At 37.8% G+C, this 27,533-nt stretch overlaps 1 long non-coding RNA gene across 3 annotated transcripts in view; it reads right to left on the bottom strand.

The window, feature by feature from the left end:
• The window catches only part of LOC124881201, a 41,575-nt gene extending 30,398 nt beyond the window's left edge, over nt 1–11,177 (bottom strand). For 2 of the 3 annotated variants that reach the window (XR_007041571.1, XR_007041570.1), the window contains exons 1-2: nt 10,982–11,177; nt 8,174–8,320 (exon numbers count right to left, since the gene is read on the bottom strand). This is a non-coding gene — a long non-coding RNA (uncharacterized LOC124881201). The remainder of the gene's footprint in view (nt 1–8,173; nt 8,321–10,981) is intronic. The other variant, XR_007041569.1, reaches the window with a different exon arrangement.
• Nucleotides 11,178–27,533: the final 16,356 nt, after the last annotated feature.

Genomic DNA, 27,533 nt, shown 5'->3' on the forward strand with positions numbered 1-27,533 from the left:
TTATGATAATATTGCAACAACTTCTCATGGTTAGTATTACCTTTTTATAAATTACAGTGCTGAAATGTCTCTTCTGTAAAAATGAAACTGTATTAACAGGTTGTATATGAATATGATTAGTAAGTTTTTTGCATTTTTGTAATTCTAAAATTTCAAAACATATTTAAAAAAAATATATATATTATTGTCAGTTGGTCAAAGTGGCTAATATAACAAAAATATTTTATCATCACTGACTTCTATAAAGCAGAAAAACTATGATGCAACTTCGTCAAAGTTTGTTTTGTTTTTTTCACAATAAAGGCCCAAAACAAACTGGACACTGAGCATAAAATTAGAATTAGCCTTTAAACGTCTTTTTTGCAATGCTGAGAGCAAACACTCAATTTGACTAAAAGCAGTTGACAAAATAGTAACTTAAGGTATTAATAGTATTGTATTGATATGGCAGTAGTCTCCAGTAGTAGTCTCTGCCACTTACCAAACTTCCCAAGGATAGACCCTGTCCTCAGACTGCAATTGTTTCATATCCTTTTCCTTTCTTCCTAAAGGGGGGCCAGGGCAACCCAGATTCATTAGATACTGTTGCCATTTTGTTTGTGAGGGTCAAGAACGACCTGCTTCATTCAGATATTGTTCATAAGCTCACTGAGGGGGTCAAGAATGCACCTTCCTACAATCCCAGAGAGGGTCAAGGACAACCTGCCTTTGCATTTTCCTGCACTCCCAGTGGGGGACAAATGACAACCCACCCCTGCTTGTTCCCGCACTCTCCAAAGAGCAGTCTTTGCACAGACTGCCCCTGCACTTTTCCAATGGGTCGAGGTCAACCCAACTTACTCATGTATTCCAGGTTCCTTAAGCATACCTTAAGCATATTGTCCCTCTGCAAGTGATTTATCCTATGTACGGTTAACTGTTGAGCATCCATGTATGACCCATCTTCAGCCCTCCTGAGTATCTCAGCCAATCGCCACAGACGCCCCTGAGCCTTTACATCACCAGGAGAGCCCATCAACGGCTTATCGTGGGAGGTTACGGCCTTCTTGGGCCTCCTAGCCGACTGCCAGAAACGCGTCATTGGTTCCTGTGGCTTCCGGGCCCACCTCCAGAGATGCACTTGGTGGGGTTCTGTCATAAGTCGTTGGACTTGAATTTTGTTTTGTATTAGTTTTGTATTTGTTTGTTTTGTATCTGGTTTTTTTTCAGTTTAGTTAATATTTTACTGAATCCTGGTACTTAATATGTTCTTATGCCATTTTCCTTGTTAGCTTCTTACAATTCTCAGCCTCTTGGCTCCTTACAGCTGTGTACCCCTTTATTCAGTTCGATTCAGTTTATTAACCACATTTTAACTGAGACATCTGCAAATACTTTGGACCTTGTTTCTGTATCTCTTTACTCATCAAGTTTCTGCTGGTATCCAAGGCTAATAATGCTGACCTCAGCAGTGACCAGAGTCTCCTCATATTTCCTCTATGACAAGACGATGCATTTCATAACCCTTCAAAATGAACCTGGCCCAACAACCCCTTTAGGTGCAGCCAAACTGTGAGGAGAGCTTTTGAATGGGAAAAAGAGGGAAGGGGATTGCTGTCTGGAAGGAAGGCAGAAGCCTGAGCAGAGCTGAACAGTAACGGAGAGCTTTATTTAGCTTTCCACATCAGCGGGCTTCCATTTTCATGCCCATTAAACATGACCTGAGTTTAATTGCATTTGCAAGCTTTTCAACCAGACCTGGTTTCACATTAGGGTTTTGGACCTCTTTTTAAAATGCTCAATTTATCTGTGGCTTTCTGCAGTGTCAAAATGTAAAAGTTTCTGTATTTATTCTTACTATTTAATGTATGTCATTTAATATGCTCTTTGCATAGAAATACAAACATGTTGAATAATTCATTATAGGCCATTAAATCAGTGTGAGACTACCCAGCTATTATTACTGAACAAAGTTATAATCCCACAGTTGGAAAGTTCCTCTGAGAAATTTGGGTTTATTTTAAAAGGTCCTGTTAAGAGTTTTAATGTAACACTGCAGAACTTTCCGCATGGGTGCAATGAATCCATACCAATGTAGCTGTTTGTAACCATTTTCTGGGGTTTCTACAACCTTATTACAACAGACAAAGGTTGTTTTGCTTTCAACAAAAACCCTATCATGTGTGATTTTGGTTATGCAAGATGTTATAAGCTGTTTCATGCAATGAGAAACAGAAAATGTTCTTCATAACTCAGGCTTATGGTGATGAAATGGTCATCACAGACCAAATACATTGAACATTTGTTAAAGTGAAGTTTGTTACTAGAGTTTTACTCAGTATAAATGGTTATGTGATCATTTTTAATATAAACAAAACACTGAACAGTGACTCTATTCAGATCATAAATACAATTGGAAACTGACATTAAACGCACTGTATAAAGAGACAAATTTTTCTCAATGTTTCATATTAAGTAAGACAAAGCCTTTTTTAGGTTTAGTGTTTTAGGTGAGTTAGGAATACCACATTTTTATATGCCAGAATAATGAAAGAGAAACATTTTAGGAAACTGTTTCTCTATTTATTTCACTAAAAGCTTGTAAACTACTTGGGAAAGCCCAGATGATAACGTCATGGTTTTGTAAGCTTCTAATAGGTTAATTCACATTTAAGTTAGTTGGAGGGACACTTATGGATGTATTTTATATATTTATTTTTTGTGTGATGTAGAAACAAAATCAAACATATCAGGAAGAAAATTGTGGCCCTCCACAAGTCTGGTTCATCTTTGGGTACAATTTCCAGATTGTTGAAAGTGCCGGGTTCATCCATTCAATTATAGGGAAGTATAAACAGCATGTGAATGTCCAGCCATCATATCGTTTAAGGAGACGGGTTCTGTGTCCCAGAGATGAATGAGTTTTGACTTGAAATGTGCAAATTAAGATGCTGGCTGAAGTGGGTAAGAGTTATTATCTATAATGAAATGAGTCCTGTACCAGATATGGGCCAAAAGGCCACTCAGAGAGGAAAAAGACATTATTCTTAAACCAAAATAAAAAAACAATTTACAGTTGTTTGTTTGAAGTATAGAAAAGCTTTTCTCTCTCTTTCCCCTGCCATTCAACAAATGGAAATAGTGCTGCTGATCCTACCTGATCTAAAACAGGAAAGGTTCAGTCTGATTAAATATCAGAGGGAAAAAGAATATTTTCATGCATTAAATATCAGTATCTGTTTTCAGTTTTATATTTAGCTTAAATGACTTTTTATTGATTCTCTAAATACTTTTTCATCACCTTGTGTTTGCTATTTATAAGACACTAGCAAACTGATCAAGTCTATATTTTATCGAAGTTAAACTGATGTCAGGATGTGACATTTTGGACTTTGTTTTGGGTTTTTGTTTACTTTAGCTAGAAGGTTTTGGTTTGGTGTTTGTTTACTTTCATTTAGTTAGGTGTTTTTCCTGTTTACTTCTGGTGATGGTAGTTTTAGTTTCTATGCTTCAGGTGTGTTTTTGGGTTTCTTATTGATTTGTCTAGGTTCTGTGTTTTTGTGGGTGTGATGATTGTCTGTTTAGATTTGTTCCTCCGTTTTTAGTTTGAAGTTTATTTTCTGCCCTGTCCTTCGTATTTCTGTTCTGTGTTCTGGTTTCTGCGTTTACAGTTTGTTCTTCGTCTAGCTCCTCCAGGTCCTCATTTGTCCCAATAGTGTTTTTCAGTGATTAGTATCTGACTGAAGTCATGTCCAACCTCTCTCTGCCCTACTTTCTTAAACGTATGTTAGCTTCAGCTAATGCAGTTACTGTAAAACATTGTGATGAGACATGCCAGTTAATGTTAAGGCACTTTACTAAACAATTTAGACTTGATTATGGAGAAATAAATCCAGCTGAAATTCATTGAAACAAGGTAAATGTAAATGTTCTGTACTTTTCAACACACCAGTTTCAGGAGTTCCCAGTCCTTTACATTCACTTTAAAATATAAAAAAGCAAAGATATTTCATTATGCTTTAAATATGGAGTCTGAAAAAAACAGGAACTGGAAGGATGGGAGGAAGAACACAAGGAAGGAGCCTAGGAAACATGGTATCATGCAAAGAACAAAGGACTAAAGGAAGGTGAAGTACACAAGGAACAAATTATTGTAAAAAAGAAGGGCCCAAGAAAGGCTGGTGAGAAGGAAGAAAAGGACAGAAGGAAGCTAGGAAACATGAACACAAGGATGGAATGATGGCTAGAAAGAAAGTTACAAGGTAGGACACAAAGAAGGACTGAAAAAGATACAGGAGGGCACAAAAAAGGGCTGAAGGAAGAAGAAAGGAATGGAGGACACAGAATGAAGTAAGAAAGAAACCAAGAAATACAGAAAGGGAAAGAAGCAAGGCATAAAGGTCTCCTGGGAGGACAGAAGGAAGGACACAAGGAAAGAATAAGGAACTCAGAAACAAAGATGGAAAAAAGAGAGGACACAAGCAAGGAAGAAAGAGGACAAGAGAGAGGACAAATAAACAGAAGGAACAAAAGATGAAAGACAAAAAAGGAATGACACTAGGAACAAAAAGAACACAAGGAAGGAAGGACAGAGTAAATGAAGGAATGGGGAAAGGAGGGATGTTTTTCTATTCTTTTGTTTTCTTTACTATACTTGTCCAGAACTAAGAAAATACTGCAATCAAATTAGCCAATTTTCCAAACTGCTTCAGAACCCTATTACAATCAATTCAATTCAATCCCAATTGGCCTATCTGCTGAACTGTGGATCCAAAAAAAAAACATGTAAGGTGAATTAATATTTAAACTGAGCTGTTTCTTAAGCATCTTATTCATTCTTATACTTTCCTTTGTTAGTTGTTTTTTGTAAATATCTGTCATATAATTACTTCTCCATGGGTAATCTGCCCGTCTTCTATTGTTTGCTTAAAATTCTTTAAGAAATTATTTCAGACACTGAAAATCTAACATTAATGATGTGAAGATTTGATGTCATATATTCGCAGTGTTATCACCTTTTAAATAATGAGATTGGGGGGATATATGGGAAAACAATTTCCTCGAGTGCTGTGAAGTATAATGAATTTGCTGGAGTACAGATGAAATGTCTCCCCCCAGACTTACTAAACTAAAATTTTAATCCTGTAACCATGAAGTCGAAACGAAGAGAAAACAAAGCATAAAGTTCAAAATACTGAGAAGATTAAGTGAGATCAAAATCTTCTTTAACATTTTTGTTCTTTATGAGAAATGCTTAGATTAGGGTATCAGAAGATAGCAGTTATATCAGAAGGTGACACTGAAATGTTTTTTTTTTCTTGTATGTGCGTGTGCCCTTGAAGCTTTTTTATAAATGAATGTCTTTCAGCAAATGGGGACAAAGACCTATGATGCTCAGAAATGGTGAGGGACACGGACAACCAAGGCCTGCTTTCTCAGGCATCTCCCCTGTGAGTTATGGAAAAGAAAGACACAGTTGAGTTAGATTTTGTCTTTTTGTATTGTTTAGAGGTGGTACACATGAAAAACAGTGCCTTTGTTTCCAAATTAACGTTTTAATTTGGGGATAAACTTCAATAAGTTGGAATGATTGCCTTGTCACTTGATGTTAAAAAATGTTGTTTTCCCGCCTGCCTTTCCTGCGTGATGTATATATGTATATCATAATTTGCTGGTTTTATTCAGAAAATCATTCTTTAAAATATTTCAATTAAATGTTTTATCTGATCTTGCATTGTGAATGGTGGTTCGAAGCTATACCAATTATTATCTAAGTTAGTTCCAAGATTAATGTAACCTCATTTCCAGATTTTTCAAGATAATCCTTGGTTCTCAAACATAAATAACATTGAATGGTAACGTTGCATCACTCTGTCATGGTTTTAACCATCTTAGATTCCCTTGTTCATATTTGTATATAGTTCATTCATATTTTGCTTGGTAGTTTTAGTTTAATTTTTCTAGAATAGTAGAGAGTTTGTTAATTGAAATATGATTGACTTTGAGTTGAATTATAATTGTTAATAAATTCTTGAATGTTAAGAAATTGTAAGAATTTATTCCGTGTGTGCAGAGTTTTGCTGTTCAGTAATGTCAGAGCTTGGCTCACCCTTTTCATTCTTGTCCTAATACCCCAGCCTTATTAGGCTGGTATCTCCTCAGGACAACGCTAAACCTTCCGTGAGGCAGACACCCTGTCTACTTTTAAGGCTAGGCTTAAAACTTTCCTTTTTGATAAAGCTTATAGTTAGAGTGGCTTAGGCTATCTTCCTTATTTTTTGCCTGTGTGTGCCTCCCTGTTGGATGGAGTAAGGGGGAGTCAGGTTCAGTTATGGTTGAGGTGCAAACACACCCTCCATTCCTGCTACCTCTATGACCCCTTCTCTTTTCCAATGGTTATAATCAGTCTTACAGAGAGAGGGATCCTGATCCTTGTGGTTTTTAGTATAACAATGGCCATCAGTGGGTTCTAGAAGGACCAACTTTATCAGTTTATTATTTTACTTAGTACCCCTACACGTGGTCCGTTCTGGGGTAGCCAGGTTCTGGCACTCGGTGGCTTGGTCTGGCCTCCAGGGCGGCCCCGCGCCGTTCTGGACCCTTTGTGGGGTCCCTTGAGATGACATTGTTGTAAATAAGCACTATATAAATAAATAAACTGAAACTGAAACTATCTCTGTAGTTATGCTGCTATAGGTTTAGGCTGCTGGAGGACATAATGACCACTTTCACCCTTTTTGCTACATTCTCCCACTACTCTCCAATGTTGCATTATTTGCTGTTATTTCAGTTTTTAACTTTATGTTCTCTCTCTTTTCTCTTCCTAGAAGCTACACCTGGCCTGACTCTGTGTCTACCTGTGACACCTTTGTGGAGAGGGGAATCGTCCAAGCTTCTGCTGGCAACAACTTAATGCTCACCCTCTACCGATCATCCACATAGCTCTGTCTTTCAGTGTTTAACCCTTTCTCTCTCCTAGACATGGCGATTGACTGAGCTTTTACTGTAACTAACTGTATGTGCTCTCTTTCAGACTCTAACCTTGAAAACTGGCTCAAAGTTTATCTGTTATTTCTTTCTAGATTAAACGACTAAAGGAGCTACTTCCATTAATATTTACTTTTCCTTCCCATAGAAAGTACTCCTGGATCAGTGCTTCTTTGTTCTCTTTGTGTCTGCTCTGTTCTCTCTAACCCCCAGTCGGTCGTGGCAGATGGCCGCTCACACTGAGCCTGGTTCTGCTGGAGGTTTCTTCCTGTTAAAAGGGAGTTTTTCCTCTCCACTGTCGCTATATGCATGCTCAGTATGAGGGATTGCTGCAAAGTCAACACCAGTGACTGTCCACTGTCTCTACATGTTCATCCAGGAGGAGGGAATGCTGCAAGTCACTGACTGGATGCAATCTGCTGGGTTTCCTTAGACAGAAAAACTATTTATCCAATTTGAATAAATAACTTAATCTGACTGCACTGTTCAATGGTTAGGATTAATTGGAATGTATGAACCTGACTTTTGTGTAGTGCCTTGAGACGACATGTGTTGTGAATTGGCACTATATAAATAAACTGAATTGAATTGAACATTCAACATTATTATTTAATTAAATATAAAAATATTAATATTAAATAATATAATCATAATAATGATTACAACATTAGGAAGTCAAAGATGCTTTACAGAGGCACAACAATAAAAACCAAACAGTACAACATAACACATAAAAACACATAAAGGCAGATTTAGACATTGTTATTAATATTAATTACCTAATAAAGAGTAATTAAATTGTTACTGTATGTTGAGAAGAAACTAATAATCATCCAGCCACTAAATTGGACATTGCGCATCACTGGCTATATTTCATTTGATCATTACTTTGATTGTATTATTGAGTATACTTTAGCAGCTTTATCTGTTTCTATCAAGACCTGGAAAATAATTAGATCAGTTTCTAGACATGTTTGGAAGAGTCGGAAGGAACCCAACCATGGTAAAACAAAATATGACAGAACTTAGGTCTTCCAGTTTCTGATTGCATACATAATATGAGGGATGTGGGTTAATACAAATCACTTGAATATGAGTGTGTGTGATTAGTCTATACACTGAAATGTTTGGGTTTGTTGTTTCATGACTGAGCGATATTACCAAATGAAAAGCAAAAACAAAAACAAAAAAATCTAGAGTGCTTTACCTGGAGGTGGAAACTGTTGCTGCTGCTTCTGTTTGTTGACATAATCTTGCACTTTACGCAGTCACCCATGATGCCTTCAATGTCTCACTGCCTCCTGTGGAGTTTCACTGCACTTATTTCCACTTTACCTCCTGAAAGCAGCTGAGCCTAAAGCATAAGCAGGTTTGAGACAGTGATCAGTAGATTGAAAACATGCGGCCCACCATGAGAACATACGTCTGTTTGTAATGAAAGCCATGCTATCCCAAGCCGTTATCGGCTGAGACATTTCAGGAAAATGCGTAATGGTTATCTTTAAGGTTGGCTGTTTATATTTGGAGATAATTTATTTTGACTGACCATCAGATAAGACATTGTTTGAGACAGGTTTAGTTGAGCTACAAAGACAAGTTTCCAGTAGTTAAGATAGACTTGTGCTCTTTTCATTTATATATATGGTCCAAGCAGTATTATTTTTCTCTACTAAAGGTGTACAGATACAAACAAGTTAATTTTTTAATTTAGTGTTGTGAAAAGTTTTTTTTAAGATTATCTAACTTCACTTAAAAAAAGGTTTGAGAAAAAGCCATATTTAGAAATGCTATAAATTCGAATATAACAAAAGTTATTGTCATACAGTTATTGTCATACATTTTCAGGACCAAAAGTACATTAATCATTAAATAGCTAGCAATAAAGGTCATGAAAAAATGGAAAATGGTAGATGCATACAGTACTTTGAAAAAGTAATAACCCCTTTAGAAATGTTTTCCTGTGTTTACTTATATTATGTTAATGTTTCAAAGGTAATCTGAGTTCATATAAAATGCAATTTTCAATTGATGATTTTATTTTTAAGCAAAAAAAATGATCCAATCCAACCTGGCCTCATGTGTAAAATGTCATATCTCTGTCAACCCGATAACTGGTTGTTCTCTGTAAACCCAACAACTGGCATAACATGAAAATGAAAACAAATCAGCAGTTTCTGAAATACTCAGACCAGTCTGCCCGGCACCAACAACCATGTACAAATATATGAAACCAAAAAAGAAGCTTATACTTCAGTTTTGACCATAACTGATACACTTCATTATTTTAAAAGTTGAAAAGAAAGAGATACCTTTCTCCCACTTGTTTGAAGATAATCTATCAGCTCCAGAGTTGGTCTTCCTGTCTGTTAGTGTTTTTCCACTGAAGGAACTCTTGTTCTTGAACCAGTTCGGTTCGCATGCCTTCGAACTTTGATGTTTTGTTGAACAACCTCCTGTTTCAACTGAAAGTCCACTTTAGAAAAATCCTCAAGTTTAGAATAGAAGTAATCTTGAATTTTGTCCAACCAAATTTCATCAAGAGTACAGTTACAGGACTTGTCGGTGAAAACACCATATGTAGAGTAGAGTATGTAGTAATGTGCTGTTAGCTGTATGAGCCTATGGGGCTCAGCAATGCCCCCTATCAGTTCGGCACAGTACTTTTTGCCTCATCCTGTCCATTTTCACTGTGCATCCATGGCCAATTAGAACTATTAAATACATCACACACATTATTTAAATATATTAGACAGACTGTGGAATGTCAGCGTGTTTCGTACATGTGTAATCCCGCATGTAATAATGCAATATAAAGATAGACAGCAATGAGCATGCCCCAACTGCCTGCATCAGACAGTGTGTGACACAGCGCCATCAGTGGTGAGGCCGAGCTGTTCACTGCCTCACATTGCCTTTCTCCCATGTATTTGAATCGGCAATGAAAAATTCAGCGGTTTTAATCATAAAAATGCTAAAATCATACAGAAAAATGTAAAGAGTTTTATCATTGTTAGTATTTTACTTGCATTGCCTCTGCTGCCTCCCCTGACTGCACGTCACTGATGCATTCCTATTCTGAATAGTGCATGTGTATTGGGATCAAGGATGTGAAAGTCTGTATTTTGCTGTGTCAGGAGGTGTTATGTTACTTTTGCAGTGACATCACCAGCTTGTTTTTAAAATGTTCTTGTTTCATATTAAAGGATCAGTGGAGTGTTTCAGAATGACTTTTCACTGCTCGGCAAGTGCCCCCAAGTGGTCAAATAATGATTAGCCAAATTATTCAGTAAGAAGGTCAAAATCCAACATGCTGAGGTGGGCAAGGAATCTGGATAGTTTAACTTGGGATCAAAAAATATAATTTTAGTTGTATCAATTCTATAGCAGTGACACAGGTCTGGTATACATTGTGTCTGAGAGCTGCTACCCTCATTCAACTGAACTTTTTACATAATCCATCTGCCTTATCTGGAGATCACATTGTGTATGCAAAACGTGTCAAATTAGTGGTAAGGAGATGTCTGCACATTCTTTTTCTGTGACACTGTGTCTTCCTATGACAATAAAACAGAAGGCAGATATGCAGCAGGGTCACGGGGTTTAATGGGCTGCTGCTAAAAATCCGAAAGATCAAGGTTGTCTAAATGATTCAGAGGTCAGAGTTCTGTTGCTTAATAAACAGCTAAACTGTTTCCTGAAAATGAGTAAAAAAACTGCCGAAATCCAAAGAAAACTTTAAAAGACCTTTAGAAAGTCTAAATAACTATTTATCAGAACCACTTTGAAAGATAACAAAAATGCATCCTAAAGGAAAATTACAAAGAAATCTGGGTTCAGTGATCTTTTTATTCTCTTTGCAATTAATCAGATAACTTTGCTACATTTGGCTGTTTTTCTTGATGTCTGATTTTTCTAAAACAATGCTGTATACACTCCTCACCTCCAATGATAAAGGAGAGCTTCAAAGATTTATATGCTATCAAAAAGGGTAATGGAGAATGGGCGAGTAAGTCACCTTACTATTTTTTCTGTTGTCGCTTCCTTTTGAAAAGTCCTTCATCTCCACAGGATGCTCCTCTTCTTTCATTTCCTTTCTCTGGTCAGTTGTCTACCAGTGTGTCCCATTCACAGTTTCTTCGTCTTTGGTCTCCCCGAACTCTCACTCTCCCTATTCCGTCAGCTCCATTGCTCTGGCTTCATTCAGCTGCCAGTTCACAGTCTGGCCGCAGCGTGATATTCAGGGACAATTGAGTTGTGGCAGTTTTAAATGGTGACTGGGGCGTTTCAGACTGACGTTTCTGACAGATGGCAGAGTCATGTGTTTGGTGAGGTTTGCCAATCTGTTTAGCTGTCAGTTCATACAAAATGGTAACAGTAGTGTTGTTTCTGCAACTCATATTTAATAAAATTTAATTCCCACTAATGGGGTACATAATTAAACTAAATGGCAACAAAAAGGAAAACAGCTTGCAGAATTAATACAATATGTACCAAAAGATTTAAATGATTATGAAACATATATGGTTTTTGCAATATTTCATTCCATTTATATTTGATGAAATGTTAAATTTTTATATTTAATGGAATACAATCTCTAGAATTTGTTGCTCTTCTAAGAATTGGATATATTTAAATGTGGGGCCTTTCAAAAGGAAAAAATACACATAAAATAGTCTTTAGAATGAACCTTTTATTGTCTTTTCAATAAATGTTTAACTATGTTTAAGTAAATATTAATGGAACAGCATGTCATTCTTTTATTTCCAGTTTATCTTTCAAAGTCAATCTTCTTTTGTTCCTTCATGTTCTGTATGAATGAGCATATCAAACAAAATTGCCCTCTGCTCTGAGGTGAAAAGTTTTAAATAAGAGGGAAAATGTCTTTGTTCTGCACATGTCCAGCATTTTAAGATGTAAGTTGTGTCCACCGTAGTAGAAAGAAAAAAAAAACATCCCTGTTCTTTAACTGATAGTAATAATCAGTGTCTTATTGCAGTAGACAGAAGTCTGAGTGATCTTAATTTTAGAAAATCATGGAGAAAGCTCGTGGAGTCAAGTTAACAGCTACTAAGGGTAATTTTAATGGAAAAAGTCAAGTTAACAGCAAATCAGAGTCAAGATAATATGTTGTCAGATTCAAGACAATAGCTATTAAAACAGCCAATCAGTGTCAAGCTAACAGCTATACTGATCATTTGTTCTTCACAAGTCCACTAATTTTAATGACATGTGAAGCACTTATGTATAATATACGATCACCTTTATATATTCAAAATGAATTGAAATTAATCCCCCTTTAAGACTTTTTGTTGTTGTTATTTTAACTAGGGTTATCCTGTGATTATACGTGTATGGATTAGTTGATAGTGTCTTACCTGGAGTAGATGGCAATCAAGGATTAAAATTTCAAAAATCAAAGAAAGCTCTAGTGGGGTGTCTGGCTAACAGCTCACAATGTCAAACTAACAGCTATTTAGACTAAAGCTAACAGTTATTTATAGTCAAGCTAGCACTAAATCAGAGTAAAATAACTATTACAATTAAACACTACTCACATTAACAGCTGAGCGTCAAGCTAACACCTACTGAGTTCAGCTAAAGTCTAGTAAAAATAAAGCTAACAGATCCTAAGACTGAAACTAAAATCTAGTTACATTTAAGCTGACAGCAAATCAGCGTTAACTGTCAAGTTAGCAGCTAGTGAGCTTGTCAGAATAGGCTAATGTTTATTGAAGCAAATGGCCTAAACTTAACATTCATTTAGCATTTTAAGCAAACATTAAACTGGTTGTCTTTTCCATAAAAACCACAGTAGGTATTTTTTTTTCTGGTTGGTGGTTTTTGCTATTAGCATAACTAAATATCTTTGTTGCTATTGCAACTGCGACCACTGAAGATGGTGACTTGGTAAATTACGTCTTCAAAAACAACTAGATACAACTAAAACTGAATGATTACAAGAACGTACCATTGTGTAGAGATAGGATGATGTCTGGAAGTCCCAGGTTATCCATTGGAAGAACTGCTGGGTGTCAGCCAAAACAGCTCCTGATAGACTCTGCACATTTTAGTTACATTTTCCATTCACTTCTCTGTGAATATTTTTTAGACCAAAAGGTACATACCACTAAAATGCACAATTAAGTTAAAAAAAAAAAAAATTCAGAGGTTGCAACTTTAGTTTTGACTGGTCAAAATTCCCATTGTTTTTATGGGTCAAGCTCTACAATACACTGACCAACACAGCCACAAACAACATGCAAAATTACTGTAAATGTCTAATAAATACCAACAGAAATGTACTTGAATGTCACTTATGCAGTCAAGATGTAGAACATGTCACTGTTTGATGGTGTTAGTATTGGCTCTGAAAAGACATTATCAAGACAGAAACTAACAAACAAGCTGATCTGACGAGGAGGTTATGTAAGCAGTGAGAAGAAATGAAGACTAATTGGTTGAAGTGATGCAAAGGAAGAAGACTGGCAAACTTTATTTATGATACATTTGAAAAAAAGAGTTCATTGTGGACAAAGTCAACCGAACAAATGACTTAGCTGAGTAACCCAGAACAGCAGTTCAAAATTAATATGCATTGTTAAAGTCAACACTTGACTGCAGCAGAGACTAATTTCCTTTGCACCACAGCTGACGGATGGACTCAAGGAACCTTATTTTACCCTATAAATGTTTTATTCCCAGATCCTCCAAACTAATAGCTGCTTCCCCTTTGTTCGTCTACTCCCTCCCCACCTTTCTCACACCTCACTCAACCTTTTCTCAGCTCTCTGCTGGGATGAAATTTAAAATAGTCTTGACTTTGTTCTTTGTTAACTTTTTTATTGGTGAAAAAAAAAAAGCTTTAACACCCTAGATCTGTGCAATAAAAATCCATGCAGGGCTGGGGTAGGAGCAGTTTTCTGCACAGGAGTTGTATCCATAATCAGTTAACTTATTAAAGAGCAGAAAATGTACTCTCACCTGTAACTTTTTGTTGTTGCTGATGTACATTTCTTTTTCAACTTCTAGAGCACTCGAACACAAAGACTAAGTGCTTCTAAGTTAAACATCAGCATTACAAAGCTTCTCTCACTGAAAACGTAAGCTAGTTACCAAACCACTATCGAGCCAAATGAACCTATTAGCAAACAGCTACTCAACAAAACATCTAGTCATATTCAAGTTATAGAAGCTAATATGAACACAGCTAATTTCTACTGTAAGGTGGTTGCAATGATGTCACAAAACATACCTGTAGCCCATCTTGGAGGGCAAGCAAGGAGTGGACAATAGTGACACATACAGAAATATCAGAAAGTAAGTATCAAAAACACTAAGTTAACACAGAAGAAAATTTTAAATTATCTTGATAGATTAAATCCATCCCAGATACCAATTAACAAATGAGGTTTAAATTTTAAGTGCTTATGCCACCGAAAGGTTTTAAAGGTCAATGTAGAGAATTACTTGGTGTTGTCAGCTAAGCAAGCAGTCAGTTTACATCCAGTTGGGTAAGAAATGCCTCAGTGGCCTACCCAAAGGACAACACTGCTGTTATTACCAGCAAGATGAGAATTGTACTAATTCTAATTTAATCATTGGCAAGTACCAGTCATGAGCTTTTAATAAAAAAAATGTGGAACTTGTCTGTTACTCTGTAGTAAGCATAAATGTAACATTTTGAACACATTCGAACCAATAAAATGCAAAGTTGCTGTCTAGATTTTTTTTTTTTTGCAAAATAATATTCATGACGCTTTATGCTTGAGCAGTTCAAGTTTGAAAAATAGTTTCTCAGCTCATGTCCATGAAACAGTATTACTTGTAGACCTAAAACACTTCAGGAAATATTAGAGTTACAGAGACTAATGGCATATGAAATCCATGTGAGTAGATGCCGATTTAATCATTAAGTGAATCCTCCCGTGCTATTTTATGACAACCATATCATCTTCGTCTTGATAATTCCTCTCCTTACTCATTCTAATTTGTGATTATGAATGATAAATGATCAAATTTGGTATCTGATTTCATGTTCTCTAATTGCCGCAATTGCCGCAAACAGCTTTTGCATTAAAAAAAAACTGTAATGTTGTACTTTGATTGTTGTCTGTTTGTCACTCTGTTCTCTATGTCCTGTAGAGATTCTTGTTATTTTCTGGGCGCAGTGGTGGTACAGGGGTAAAACGTGCGACCTCTATTCAAAGGCTTCAGTCCTTGACACAGCTGTCGTGGGTTTGACTTCTGGCCTAGGTGACCTTTGCTTCATGTCTTATCCCTCTCTCTACCTCTTTCCTGTCAGCTTACTGTCTAAAAAAATTCGAAGAATAAAGGCCACTAGTACCGCAAAAAAAAAAAAGTTTTTGGTATTTTAAAAATAAAAGCAAATTAACCTCATTAAACATCTAAGCGATTGAGGTGACTTGGGGATCTGAACAGGATGTCTTCCAGATGCCTCCATTTGGCGGCAGGACTTTATGTCCCTTCTGGTCTGAGAAAACTTTGGGATCTTCCTAAATTAGAGTTGCTGGGCAAAAGGGTGTCTGGGTTTCCCTCCTGGACCTGCTACTTTGTGCCTCTCTTTGATGTAGGTTTGATTTACGAACATTGTTACATAAATACATTTCTGTTTTGCTGTTTAATATATTCACAAATACCTTAAACAAAAGTTGATCAATTCTACACAAAAAAAAAATCATTTTGAGATTTTCTTTCTAGTTAGTAATCCGCATGAGTCACAAAACCAAAGCTGGAACTCTTAACATGCAAGACAGAAAGCCTTTTGTTTGGCAGGAAATTAGGTTATAGATGCTGTAGTTACCTCTGATCTTCCTGGGTACTATCAAATCTTGAGTATCTTTTCTTATCTTGCGTTGTTGTTGCTGGGTACTATCAAATCTTGAGTATCTTTTCTTATCTTGCGTTGTTGTTGCTGCTACAATTGAATTTACAAATGTTTTCTGAATCCCTGAATGCATTTCTGGGTGTTTCACTCACCATTACGCAGTCTGTTGGTTTAACAAGTAGGAATGAATCCTATACCCATACCAGCAGTAAAACTGTCACATTTACATCCACTATGTATTTGTGGTGAATTTCAAATAAAACACCTTTGTTTATTACTTCTTTACTTGATATTCTGCACAGCTTGTAACAATAAAGCTGTAGTGAAAACGGGTGTGAAGCCCTAGACAAGGCTGTATGTGTTTTAGTGTCATAATTACGCTATTCCTGCAAAAGAAAAGTTTTTCTCTTACTATAACAGTGAGAGTCAAGAGCAGGTGTGTGCTTTCTGTTTGATTATAAAAGGCAACCCCCTGCTGTGTCTATGTATTATACCTGTGTGATGCTGAGTACACGTCTCTGTTTTTCTGACAACTGAGAAGATCTATTCACAGCTGCTTCATTGAGGAGCAAATGTGTGGGCTTTCTTGAGGAGAGCTGTCACTCAGCTTCCTGTTCTTTTATTCTTTTAGTGTGAATTAGATTGGGCAAAGTTGAGCTCAAGTTTTATGTGATCACAGGAGGGTTTTGCTGTTGCCAAAAAAAAAATGTCCCTTCAGTTCACAGAAGAGTCTTTGTTTATCTTGCCTTAATGATTCCAGGATTCAGCATTTGTATTAACTTGTAAGTTTGACAAAAGTTTCACGTTTGCCTATTTTCTTTTTATAAAAACACACACTGAGCCATTTTTCGCTGATCTCTTTCTTTCTTTTTCTTTGCCCTTACCTTTCTCCTATTTGCCGTCTCACCTTTCATGCTTTAAATAAATTAATTCATTTCTTTCTCTCATTTGATGACTGTTCTAAACCAAATTCGTGGCTGTAATAAGCTTCAACAGAGGACTGTTTGCTGTCTGGATCAGAACTGCATATCCTTCTGTGTTATCTCCTTCACTTTTATCCGCCTCAACTCTTGCTTTGTGGATCTGCCTGCTCTCCACTTCTCCTCAAGCTGTGAGTGTCAGCTGTTATTCCATCAGTCCCTGTTGCTGATTCTGTCTTGTTGTTCTACTCCATCCATTTGGCTGTCTCTTCTCTCTGTCTCTTATTCTGAATGTCTGGCTCAGCCCTCCCACCCACATGCTCCTAAACAACCCTGTTTTGATTGACTATGCTGGCTAAAATGCCTTTTGGAGACAACGCTTGAAGTGGCTTTAAAACTCAATTTTAGGGTTTTGCTTATTTGTTTATGAATTAGGTTTAGTTGAAAAACCAAGTATCTTACTGGAGTTTCAGTAGTTTTAATTAATCTAGAATAATTTCTTCCAGGAGAAAAAAGGTAAAAACTTCTCAAGGCTCAGCTAGTCTAGAAAACAGTTCCAACAAAACAGCTAACAAAAGCTCTAAATGGTTGAAAGCCAAACTCTGACTAGCCACTAGTTGGTGGTATGATCTTTGTAACTCAACAACGTGCAAACTCTTCCTACATACAAAATGGGGGAGAAAATAAGTCAGTCATTAATCAGTACTCTGCAATCCAACAATGTTATTCTTGATATCTTCGTTTTCTGTTGATTTTAAACTTGTTAGCATCTGTTATGTTGTGACAGATGTTATGTTATGTTGTGGCACATTAATTTCTACTGATTTCAGTCGTTCTGCGCATGAGCCAGGGCTTCCCCATAAGAAAGATTCCAGTTCCCCCGTCTACACGACAAAGGAGACCGGGACAATGTCAAACACTCTGGAACCTGTTCTCAAATTGTGCCATTTTTTAGGAAAAGTGTCCCATTGTCATGCAAATGAACAGTAGGAACTTTTCCATTTCACCAGAAAAGTGTAAACAGGGCCCGAGTCCGAGTAAGCACGTATCTGAGTAACTGTTGCTCAACTCTTACTAGCTGTTAAATCAGCTTTATTGGCTGTTATCCTGACTGGATAGCTATTAGTTTGACTTTGAGTAGGTAATGGCTCAGCTTTGACTGGGTTTTAGCCCAGAGCATCTGGTAGCAAGCAGCTGTTAGCTGGACTCTGGGCACCTGTTAGGGAACCACTACTCAGAGTGAAGCTATATTAAATTTGCAAGGCTTTCATTCCTTCCATTAGCAAAGCAATGAGTTGCTAGTCTTCAGCCTTTGGTAATTTCTTCAGCACCTGTGATCCTTGAAAAAAAGAACAAAATAAAGAAAGCAAAGAAAAAAGGATGGGTGTTTGAATGGTGGTTGGAGGCCAGATGTCCTTGGTGTGTGTTGTGAGAACTATAAACATGCAGTCACCCAAAGAGGTTTTTCAATTGATTCTCCAAACTTTCATCCCACTGTCCACTGATTAATACAAGAAAACCTCTTACAACTTCACATATTGCCTATTTAGATACCCCAAATATCTCTTTGGATTCAGAAAATTTTGTTTTTTTACGACTAAACCACCTCATCTTCTTTCCTATACCAGAAGGTTATTGTTTTGGCAAATTATCCTGTTATTAATTGGTCTCAGGAGATGTCTGTGGGAGTAGAGCGTCCTGATTATTGGTGTTAACTGATTGTGGACTCATGATACAGATTTGGCATTCTGGCAGTCACAGGTCACACAGATTTTGCAAATATGTTCACCGTTGATGTTTTAAATCCAAAAGGTCAAAGTCCAACCTCTCTGCTTTTTTGGCACCAAGTCAAAGGTGGACTGTAGCTTTACTTGTTGGCAGTGGAGCACAACTGCAAGGCAGTAACTCTAGCTATATTTTTGTAGTAATTTTTATTTTACTTAAGTGTCATTTGTGCCTGGCAAAATGCTTTATGAATATTGGATTGATTTTGTTTTATGCAGACAAATCTCTCACTCAGTATATTGACACACTATTTGCCTGCTCTCTCACGCTCATCAGCATGAATTGCAGCTGTTTATTATAACAGTGGGGGCCGGACTGTCCCTTTCTGTGGTTTGTTGCTTGTCTGACACGCCTCTCTGTGACAAGGGAAATGTCACTGTTATACTTCAAGCAATTTGTTTGTTTGGGGGAAGTCAGTTTTTATTGTCTTTCCTTTGATTTATTCTCTTTCTTCCATGTCCTGTGATGCCTTCGCCTCAGAGGCAGAAAAGTAGCAGTAGGGTGGGTGCAAATGGCTCAGGAAAAACTGACAGCCAAATAACTTCAACCTTCAATACTATATTCGAATCACACTACCAGTAAAAAGGTTTTGACACATATTTGTCATTCAGCGGCTTTTCTTTGTTTTTATCGTCTTCTATATTGTAGATACATACAAGATAAATGCAAACGACTGCCCACTGTCTCTACGTGCTCATCCAGGAGGAGTGAATGCTGCAAGTTACTGATTCAATGCAATCTGCTGAGTCTCCTGAGACAGAAAAACTTTTTAACCAATTTGAATAATAAACTTAATTTGACTGCGTTGTTTGATAATTGTGTGTACCTGACTTGAAATCTGTATGATTTAATTGAACTGAAGTTGTAAATTGCCTTCGGACGATATGTGTTGGCTACATAAAGAAGCCATCAAAATTCTCTCTGAGCTTCATGAGGTGGTCACCTGGAATGATTTTCCAATAGTGTCGAAGGAGTTCCCAGAGGTAGGAATAAAAATAAAGACAAACTTGAAATGACAAAATGTATTCATAAAAAAAGGTATTTGTAATCTGTAAGGTTGAACACCATGGACTTGGACTGATTAGCTCAGTGATTCACCTAAAACTTGAAGTAAGATTGATACAAGGTATAATAGCATATTGTTTTGTAGTGTAACCACAAAATACATTTCTTGTTTTAAACACCTGCTCTTGCTTATGTTGTGATGTGATGTTGATACAAAAATATACAAAATTTTAATGAAGTCATTGACCTGCTCTCTTGTAGGCTTAATGGCAAATATTTTAGATTCAGTTTTAAAACACTTTTACCTAATCTCTGAATTGGTCTTCCTGACACTCATAGGAGACAGACCCTCTAGTCTCAGGACTAGTTGTTGACATTTACATACAATCACCTCCTGTATTGTTGTTGCTATTCACAGTAAGTTAAAGGTACATTTTGTCAATGCAACATATCCTGTTTCATAAATGTATTTTTCTTTCCCAGATGATTATGACCTCTGTGTCAACTGCCTACCACGAATATCTCTTTTGTCCATGTATTTTTCTCTTATTTTTCACATTACCATCCTGTGTCCAGTTCAGGAAGCAGTTTGAAATGCATAATTTTTGCAGAGCATGTTGTTGGTAACACGCCACATTAAACTTTGCTTGCAAACAAAGCTTCAGTTCTACCGTTGCCAGTGGAGGCTCCTGCATTAATGCTGCCCCGATCGAGCACCTCCTTCTGCAACCCTAACCTCCGCCTCAGCCAGTTGCTTTTAAAACTTCCCTTAAGCAAATCTTTTCATTTTTTAACATTTCAGAACTACTGAGAGCTAAAATCATAGTAGTTTGTTGGATGTCAATTACTGAGGTTTTTATAAAGGGTTCTTCAACATGGTCATTAATTTGCAAGATATAATGGTAAGATTTAGTGTCTCTACAAATATTGTTCAATGTGGAGGATAAAGAAGTCCTTAGAACAGTACAGAACAAATGGTGATTATACTAAATATGTGCTGAAGTCATTTCACTTTCAAACTTGACTGGTGTCAAAGGGCTATGCTTCTTACAATGAAGAGAGCTCCATCTAACAAAATATAAGATTATATTTATATCAGGGACACATACTGTTCTTTATGTGTTCATGTTTGTTCATTTGAAAAATAAACTGATTTTGTTTTTAGGTTTTCATTGTTTTGTACTTAAGATAATTCAGCATATGAGACCACTGATGTGAGACAGCTTTCTAATTAAAACAATCTCCTGAACCAAAGTAGCATTTGCTTTAACGTTTGCCTTGAACCCACTGAAATGATTTGCAAACAAATGTTAGATCAGCAAAACCTGGTCAAACCCTATCAAAACTAATCAGAAGGCAGGAAACACAAGTCAGCAAAAGCTTCAGGTTTGTCCCTCACAAAGTCTTGGATCAAGTCATCACCCTCCTCACAATATCTGCAGACCCATCTCTGTTCCATAGAAAGCTCCTTTGCCTTTAAAGTTAGCACTACAGATTCATGTTCGTGCAAACTACACAACAGACAAATATAACATTACCTTATATAGCATTTTAACTTTTGCCTGGGTATACTCCCTTGTGTGGATGTACTTCCTCAAGTATTTGGGTCTCTCAGCTAGGCCCTACTAGGTTCACCTGTTTTCACAACAATTTTCCTTTTTTATGGCTCCTTCCATGATACAAACATCCACAGAAAATGTCCCAGTTTATAAGCTTGGAATTTCTTCAGTTTTCCTGGTTGATTGTAGCTGAAGGTAGCACCAAGGCCCTCTTGCTAAGAGCAAAGAAGACATCACAGGAACCCTCAAAAAAGTCCTTCTAATGTCAGCAGCAAACAAGCTGCATCTGCTAACTCTTTATTGACTGCTCTTGCTAAGAAGCGATCTAATTCAGGGCACAACTGGAAAATACAGGTCCTTCTCAAAATATTAGCATATTGTGATAAAGTTCATTATTTTCCATAATGTCATGATGAAAATGTAACATTCATATATTTTAGATTCATTGCACACTAACTGAAATATTTCAGGTCTTTTATTGTCTTAATACGGATGATTTTGGCATACAGCTCATGAAAACCCAAAATTCCTATCTCACAAAATTAGCATATTTCATCCGACCAATAAAAGAAAAGTGTTTTTAATACAAAAAACGTCAACCTTCAAATAATCATGTACAGTTATGCACTCAATACTTGGTCGGGAATCCTTTTGCAGAAATGACTGCTTCAATGGAGGCAATCAACCTGTGGCACTGCTGAGGTCTTATGGAGGCCCAGGATGCTTCGATAGCGGCCTTTAGCTCATCCAGAGTGTTGGGTCTTGAGTCTCTCAACGTTCTCTTCACAATATCCCACAGATTCTCTATGGGGTTCAGGTCAGGAGAGTTGGCAGGCCAATTGAGCACAATGATACCATGGTCAGTAAACCATTTACCAGTGGTTTTGGCACTGTGAGCAGGTGCCAGGTCGTGCTGAAAAATGAAATCTTCATCTCCATAAAGCTTTTCAGCAGATGGAAGCATGAAGTGCTCCAAAATCTCCTGATAGCTAGCTGCATTGACCCTGCCCTTGATAAAACACAGTGGACCAACACCAGCAGCTGACACGGCACCACAGACCATCACTGACTGTGGGTACTTGACACTGGACTTCTGGCATTTTGGCATTTCCTTCTCCCCAGTCTTCCTCCAGACTCTGGAACCTTGATTTCCGAATGACATGCAGAATTTGCTTTCATCCGAAAAAAGTACTTTGGACCACTGAGCAACAGTCCAGTGCTGCTTCTCTGTAGCCCAGGTCAGGCGCTTCTGCCGCTGTTTCTGGTTCAAAAGTGGCCTGACCTGGGGAATGCGGCACCTGTAGCCCATTTCCTGCACACGCCTGTGCACGGTGGCTCTGGATGTTTCTACTCCAGACTCAGTCCACTGCTTCCGCAGGTCCCCCAAGGTCTGGAATCGGCCCTTCTCCACAATCTTCCTCAGGGTCCGGTCACCTCTTCTCGTTGTGCAGCGTTTTCTGCCACACTTTTTCCTTCCCACAGACTTCCCACTGAGGTGCCTTGATACAGCACTCTGGGAACAGCCTATTCGTTCAGAAATTTCTTTCTGTGTCTTACCCTCTTGCTTGAGGGTGTCAATAGTAGCCTTCTGGACAGCAGTCAGGTCGGCAGTCTTACCCATGATTGGGGTTTTGAGTGATGAACCAGGCTGGGAGTTTTAAAGGCCTCAGGAATCTTTTGCAGGTGTTTAGAGTTAACTCGTTGATTCAGATGATTAGGTTCATAGCTCGTTTAGAGACCCTTTTAATGATATGCTAATTTTGTGAGATAGGAATTTTGGGTTTTCATGAGCTGTATGCCAAAATCATCCGTATTAAGACAATAAAAGACCTGAAATATTTCAGTTAGTGTGCAATGAATCTAAAATATATGAATGTTAAATTTTCATCATTACATTATGGAAAATAATGAACTTTATCACAATATGCTAATATTTTGAGAAGGACCTGTACATCTCCATTTTTCATCTGGTGTTTGTTCATCCCCCTTTTAATGTTGCCCGGGGCAACTGCCACCGTGTGCAAGCAGCATTTCAACACTACAGGCCCAACATTGCCTGTTTTGGATACTTTTTGACATTGGACATCCTAATGATCATGTTGAGGGAACATTTTATTTGTAGGGCTGTCTTCTAGCTGTTGTAACATGCATTACTAGCATGCACACACATTTAAAACTCATTCTTCCATTTAAACACCTGAATTAAAGACCTCTTTCTTATTCCTCTAGATCAAAATCAGATTGGCAAACATGTTCATGATAAAATCTACGGAACAAGGTAGGGAACTTGTAAATAAAATAGTACTGGCAATGACAGACTGGAATTTATGCATGAGTGATTTACTTCTTTTTCTTTTTACTCGTCAGAAATCTGCTCTGAACCACAAATATATGGATAACTCAAGCAGAAAGGGCCTTTCATACCCTGCTATGGTAAAGTCCAATTAAATTAATGGAAGATGACAATCAAGCTCAAGCACATGAGGCAGAAGCTCTTTGCATGTCTGTTAAAATGTTTTTTTCCTTTTCACTTCCATCTCCGGTGTCTAGGCTCTGAAGAAGAAGCAGTGTTTCACGTCCTCTTTGGTGGGTTGGGCTGCATTTCAAAGCCGGCCCTTCAAGATGAGTTATTTACTCTAGACAGATGCTTACAGATGAACTGCAAACTTCAGGAGGGAAATAAAACAGCTGTGTCAACAGAATGTCTTTAGTGAGGAGTAAAGGGACAATGAGTGACGCCTCTACTACACCTTGATGTTCCTCAGGGGTTCAGTTTGCTTGAGACCTGATGACTGTGACCACAGCACCATTTCCGTAACCCCCTTTGACCCCATGAATTTTGGCATGCTGATCCTTTGGGAGACTACCCTCATTGCTGGATGAAGAATATAACTCAGACCAGGTTATTGAATTACAATGACCCTGCAGCTAAATGTCCCCCACAACATAAACATCCTGACATACCTATTTCATCTTTCCTTTCAGGCATACATTCAGATTTTTCCTCTGTATATAGATCACCTCAACCTCTAGTTTATTAGAGATTAACATAATCTATTCTTAGTCTTCAAACGGAACAAACAGGAGCATAAATACCAGATAATCTCATGTCAAACACATATTTCAGAGCATAAATTATTACATTTAAAGAAACAGAAGTATCTATTTGGGTTTTAAAGCATTCAGTCCTCTGATTTCTGTTCTACTTTTATATTTTTTTCTTTTCTAAGGAATCGCACTGCGGCTGCACCACAATGACAGGGACATTGTCAGCCCCCCCCTGAAGAGACCCCTCCTGGCTGCAGAGTACCAGCACCACCAAGTGGAGATTTAGATTATTACAGCCTTGTCATTGTCACCCTTTTCTCGCCTGCAGTGCAAGGGTAAATTAATCACTTATACAAATAAATACAAATGTGGCATCTCTGAACAGACTAAGAGGATTTGAAGCAATAGAGGTACAAACTGATAAGCTATAAATGTATCAGCACACAATAGACAGGGTTTGAAGTTTTCTCAGGAAATCAGTTTTTTGAATAAATGAAAACATCTTCTAATGCCCTGTTATAATTTTTAGGTAAAGGCATTGTGATTATGTTGAAATTACTGTGTTTTTAAATGTTTTGATCCTACTGCATTTACAAATGAGGTGACATTATGCCACACTCTACTGTACAGAGTCATTAGGATGTTGGGTACACCTTTACCTATATCAATGTGCAGCCAAATGCAATATCTAGGATGCAGGACCCATTGGAGATTACCAGGCCAAATGCCTTGCTTCAGGAAAGTGTCTCCGTTTTCCCATTCCAGGCAGCGTACCGAGGCTCCTGTGGTCCTGCTTTAATGGGGTCCAAGAAAGGTCAGGAGGAGGAGTTCTTGAGGTCTTGTTCCCAAGAAGTGGCAGGATGGAGCTAGACAAATCGGAGGTTCATCTGCAGTGATGGGGATGCTGCTCCAGCATGGTGAAAACAGAGCTGAATGAAAGGACAAATTATTAGTTTACTGGCGTATCTATGTTCAGCATCTACATCTAAGGACATAGGATTTGATTTTTAACCAGATGGAAAGGTCTCAACTTTAGAAATGAAGTAAAGAGCTCAGTTGTATTCCTATGTTTCAGGTTGTATCATGATGCTTCCTGGATGCTTACCTTTGGAAGTGTTATCTTGATTTCCTTTTTTGGCATGCTAGTTCAACAACAAGATTTCATATAAAAAAGATGAATGGATGGAGGTAGGAAAGGAGGGAGAGGATGGTTGAAGAAGTAGATGAAGAGATGGATAGATGCACAGATGGATGGATGGTTGGGAGTGTGTTGGAGAAAGGGATGAATGAATGGAATGGAGAGGTGAACAAACAGATGGGTAGATGGATGAATAAATGGATGGGTGAAAAAAACAGATGGATGGACAGAGCCTGTGTTTAAAGGTTTTGTAAAACTCCGGAAGAATTTTGAAATTTTTCCTTGGACTTGTGTGTTCCCTGTACCTTCAGGTAATGTTAAAAATCTGAAGATTGATAGAGGCTCGAAGTTTTCAACCTTACCTGACAGCATTGATGGATGGAAAACCTGAGGGTCAGCTAATTCAGATAAAACTAAACTCTGGCATAGACCACCCATTTTGTTATGTTCATTTCTGGAGAATCACTATTAGAACGTTTTTTCAGCAGAAACTATAAGTTTGGTGTTTTTTTCATTCCTTAGAAATATTTTTGGGGCAAAAAGAAAACATCAAAAACATGGTGGGTAAGGTCATTTCATTTACAATAGTTTTTCTGTATCTCCCACTGTGAGGGAAGGTGCCAGCTCAAACTGCTCTGTACATAATCACAGATTGTCGCACAGACTCAACATTTTCTTCTGACATCGTCTTCTAAAACCGACACCTTTCAAGGTAATTCACTCTTTTTTTCAGATCCCAACATATTCTCCCTTCCTCCTAGCTGTTTCTCTGAGTCTGCCTCTCTTTTTTCCCCTCAGATGGGCGAGAATGAAGAAGTGCCTGAATCAATAATATTGAAACTGCCGCTCATTTGAGAATGAATCATGTAATAAAAATGAGGCTCAAGAGTAAGGATTAAAACTATAAAGAGGCCACTTTTTTTTAAATGGGAAGTAATTTCAGGCTCGCTTACAGTTAAACCTCCCTCTGTTCCATGGATTTTCTTTTTGGTACATAATTAGGACTATCCGCTCATGACTCTTGTTTCTGCAGTGTTTTATCTGCCGTCTTTGTTCTAAATCCAAAGTTTTCTGGATGTATGAATGCTTGCATAGACAGAGGGTAAGACAGACAGATGGAGGGACAGACTGACAGCGAGAGGAAAGGAGGGAGAGAATGGTTGGGGAGATGGGTGGATAGAGAAATAAATGGATGGATGAATGAATGGACAGCATTAGGGAGGAAGAGAGAGAATAGTTGGAGAAATGGATAGATAATGGATAGTAAATTGATGGGTGGTAAAATTATGGAGTGAGTGAGTGGAGTGGTGGAGGCAGGGATGGATGGATGGATGGATGGATGGATGGATCGATGGATGGATCGATGGATGGATGGACAGTCATAGGGAGTAAATGAGAAATGCTTGAATAAATGGATGGATGGATGGATGTTCCATTATAAATGAACTAAACCGATGATCCATTCTAGTTTAATCATCAGTGCAGTTTTCCTTAAAGTACTGGTGTGTTGTCATGTATCTCTGGGCAACAGTTTATGTTCGACTCCTGAATCCTTGTACTCATTATGCTCCATGTCTACAAGCCTCTATTCAAGCTCATACACACATTTCTGTTTAGCTTTTCTTATATCGGTCGTTGTTCATGGGCTGGAGGGCACCCTGGCCCCTAAGCCAATGTTTGTGGATTAATTAGAGTGCAAAAAGACAAAATACAACTACCACAGCTTGCTCCACCTTAAAAAGGCCCTGAGCTCACTGTGTAGTAGCCAGAAGTGTTTCACTGCTTAATGCACTGTTTGTGTGCATGTTGTACTTTAACTGGGATATTGGATTGCTATTAGGGCTACTGCCTCCAGCTGGGCTTCTCTATTCTGTCATTTGACTAAGCAGTGCTTTACCTCTTCCTGCCTCATCTGCTCTAAATAGACCATCTGTCCTGCTTATTTTTCCCCTTCTTTCCCATTTTTTCCCTTCCTACTCCCTCCTTGGCACGGCAGCCCAAGTCTGAGAGTCTGAGATTACACACTTGTGGCTTTTAGTCTCAGCCTGCATGCTGGTCTGTCTCTGGTCAATTCATTTCTGGCTGCTATAAAACACAGAACTCTCATCATTTACATGAGTGTCATATTAACTTTGTGCTTTTTACTGATGCATTTGCACCATTTGTTTGACCTGGGTGGATTCTGAAACAAGAATTATATATACGTGGCTCAAATATATACTTACACTATCACTAATATTTGTGTTAAGGTCTCTTGGTAAGTTAGA

The sequence above is a fragment of the Girardinichthys multiradiatus genome, chromosome 14 (genome assembly GCF_021462225.1).
Source record: "Girardinichthys multiradiatus isolate DD_20200921_A chromosome 14, DD_fGirMul_XY1, whole genome shotgun sequence".
NCBI lineage: Eukaryota > Metazoa > Chordata > Actinopteri > Cyprinodontiformes > Goodeidae > Girardinichthys > Girardinichthys multiradiatus.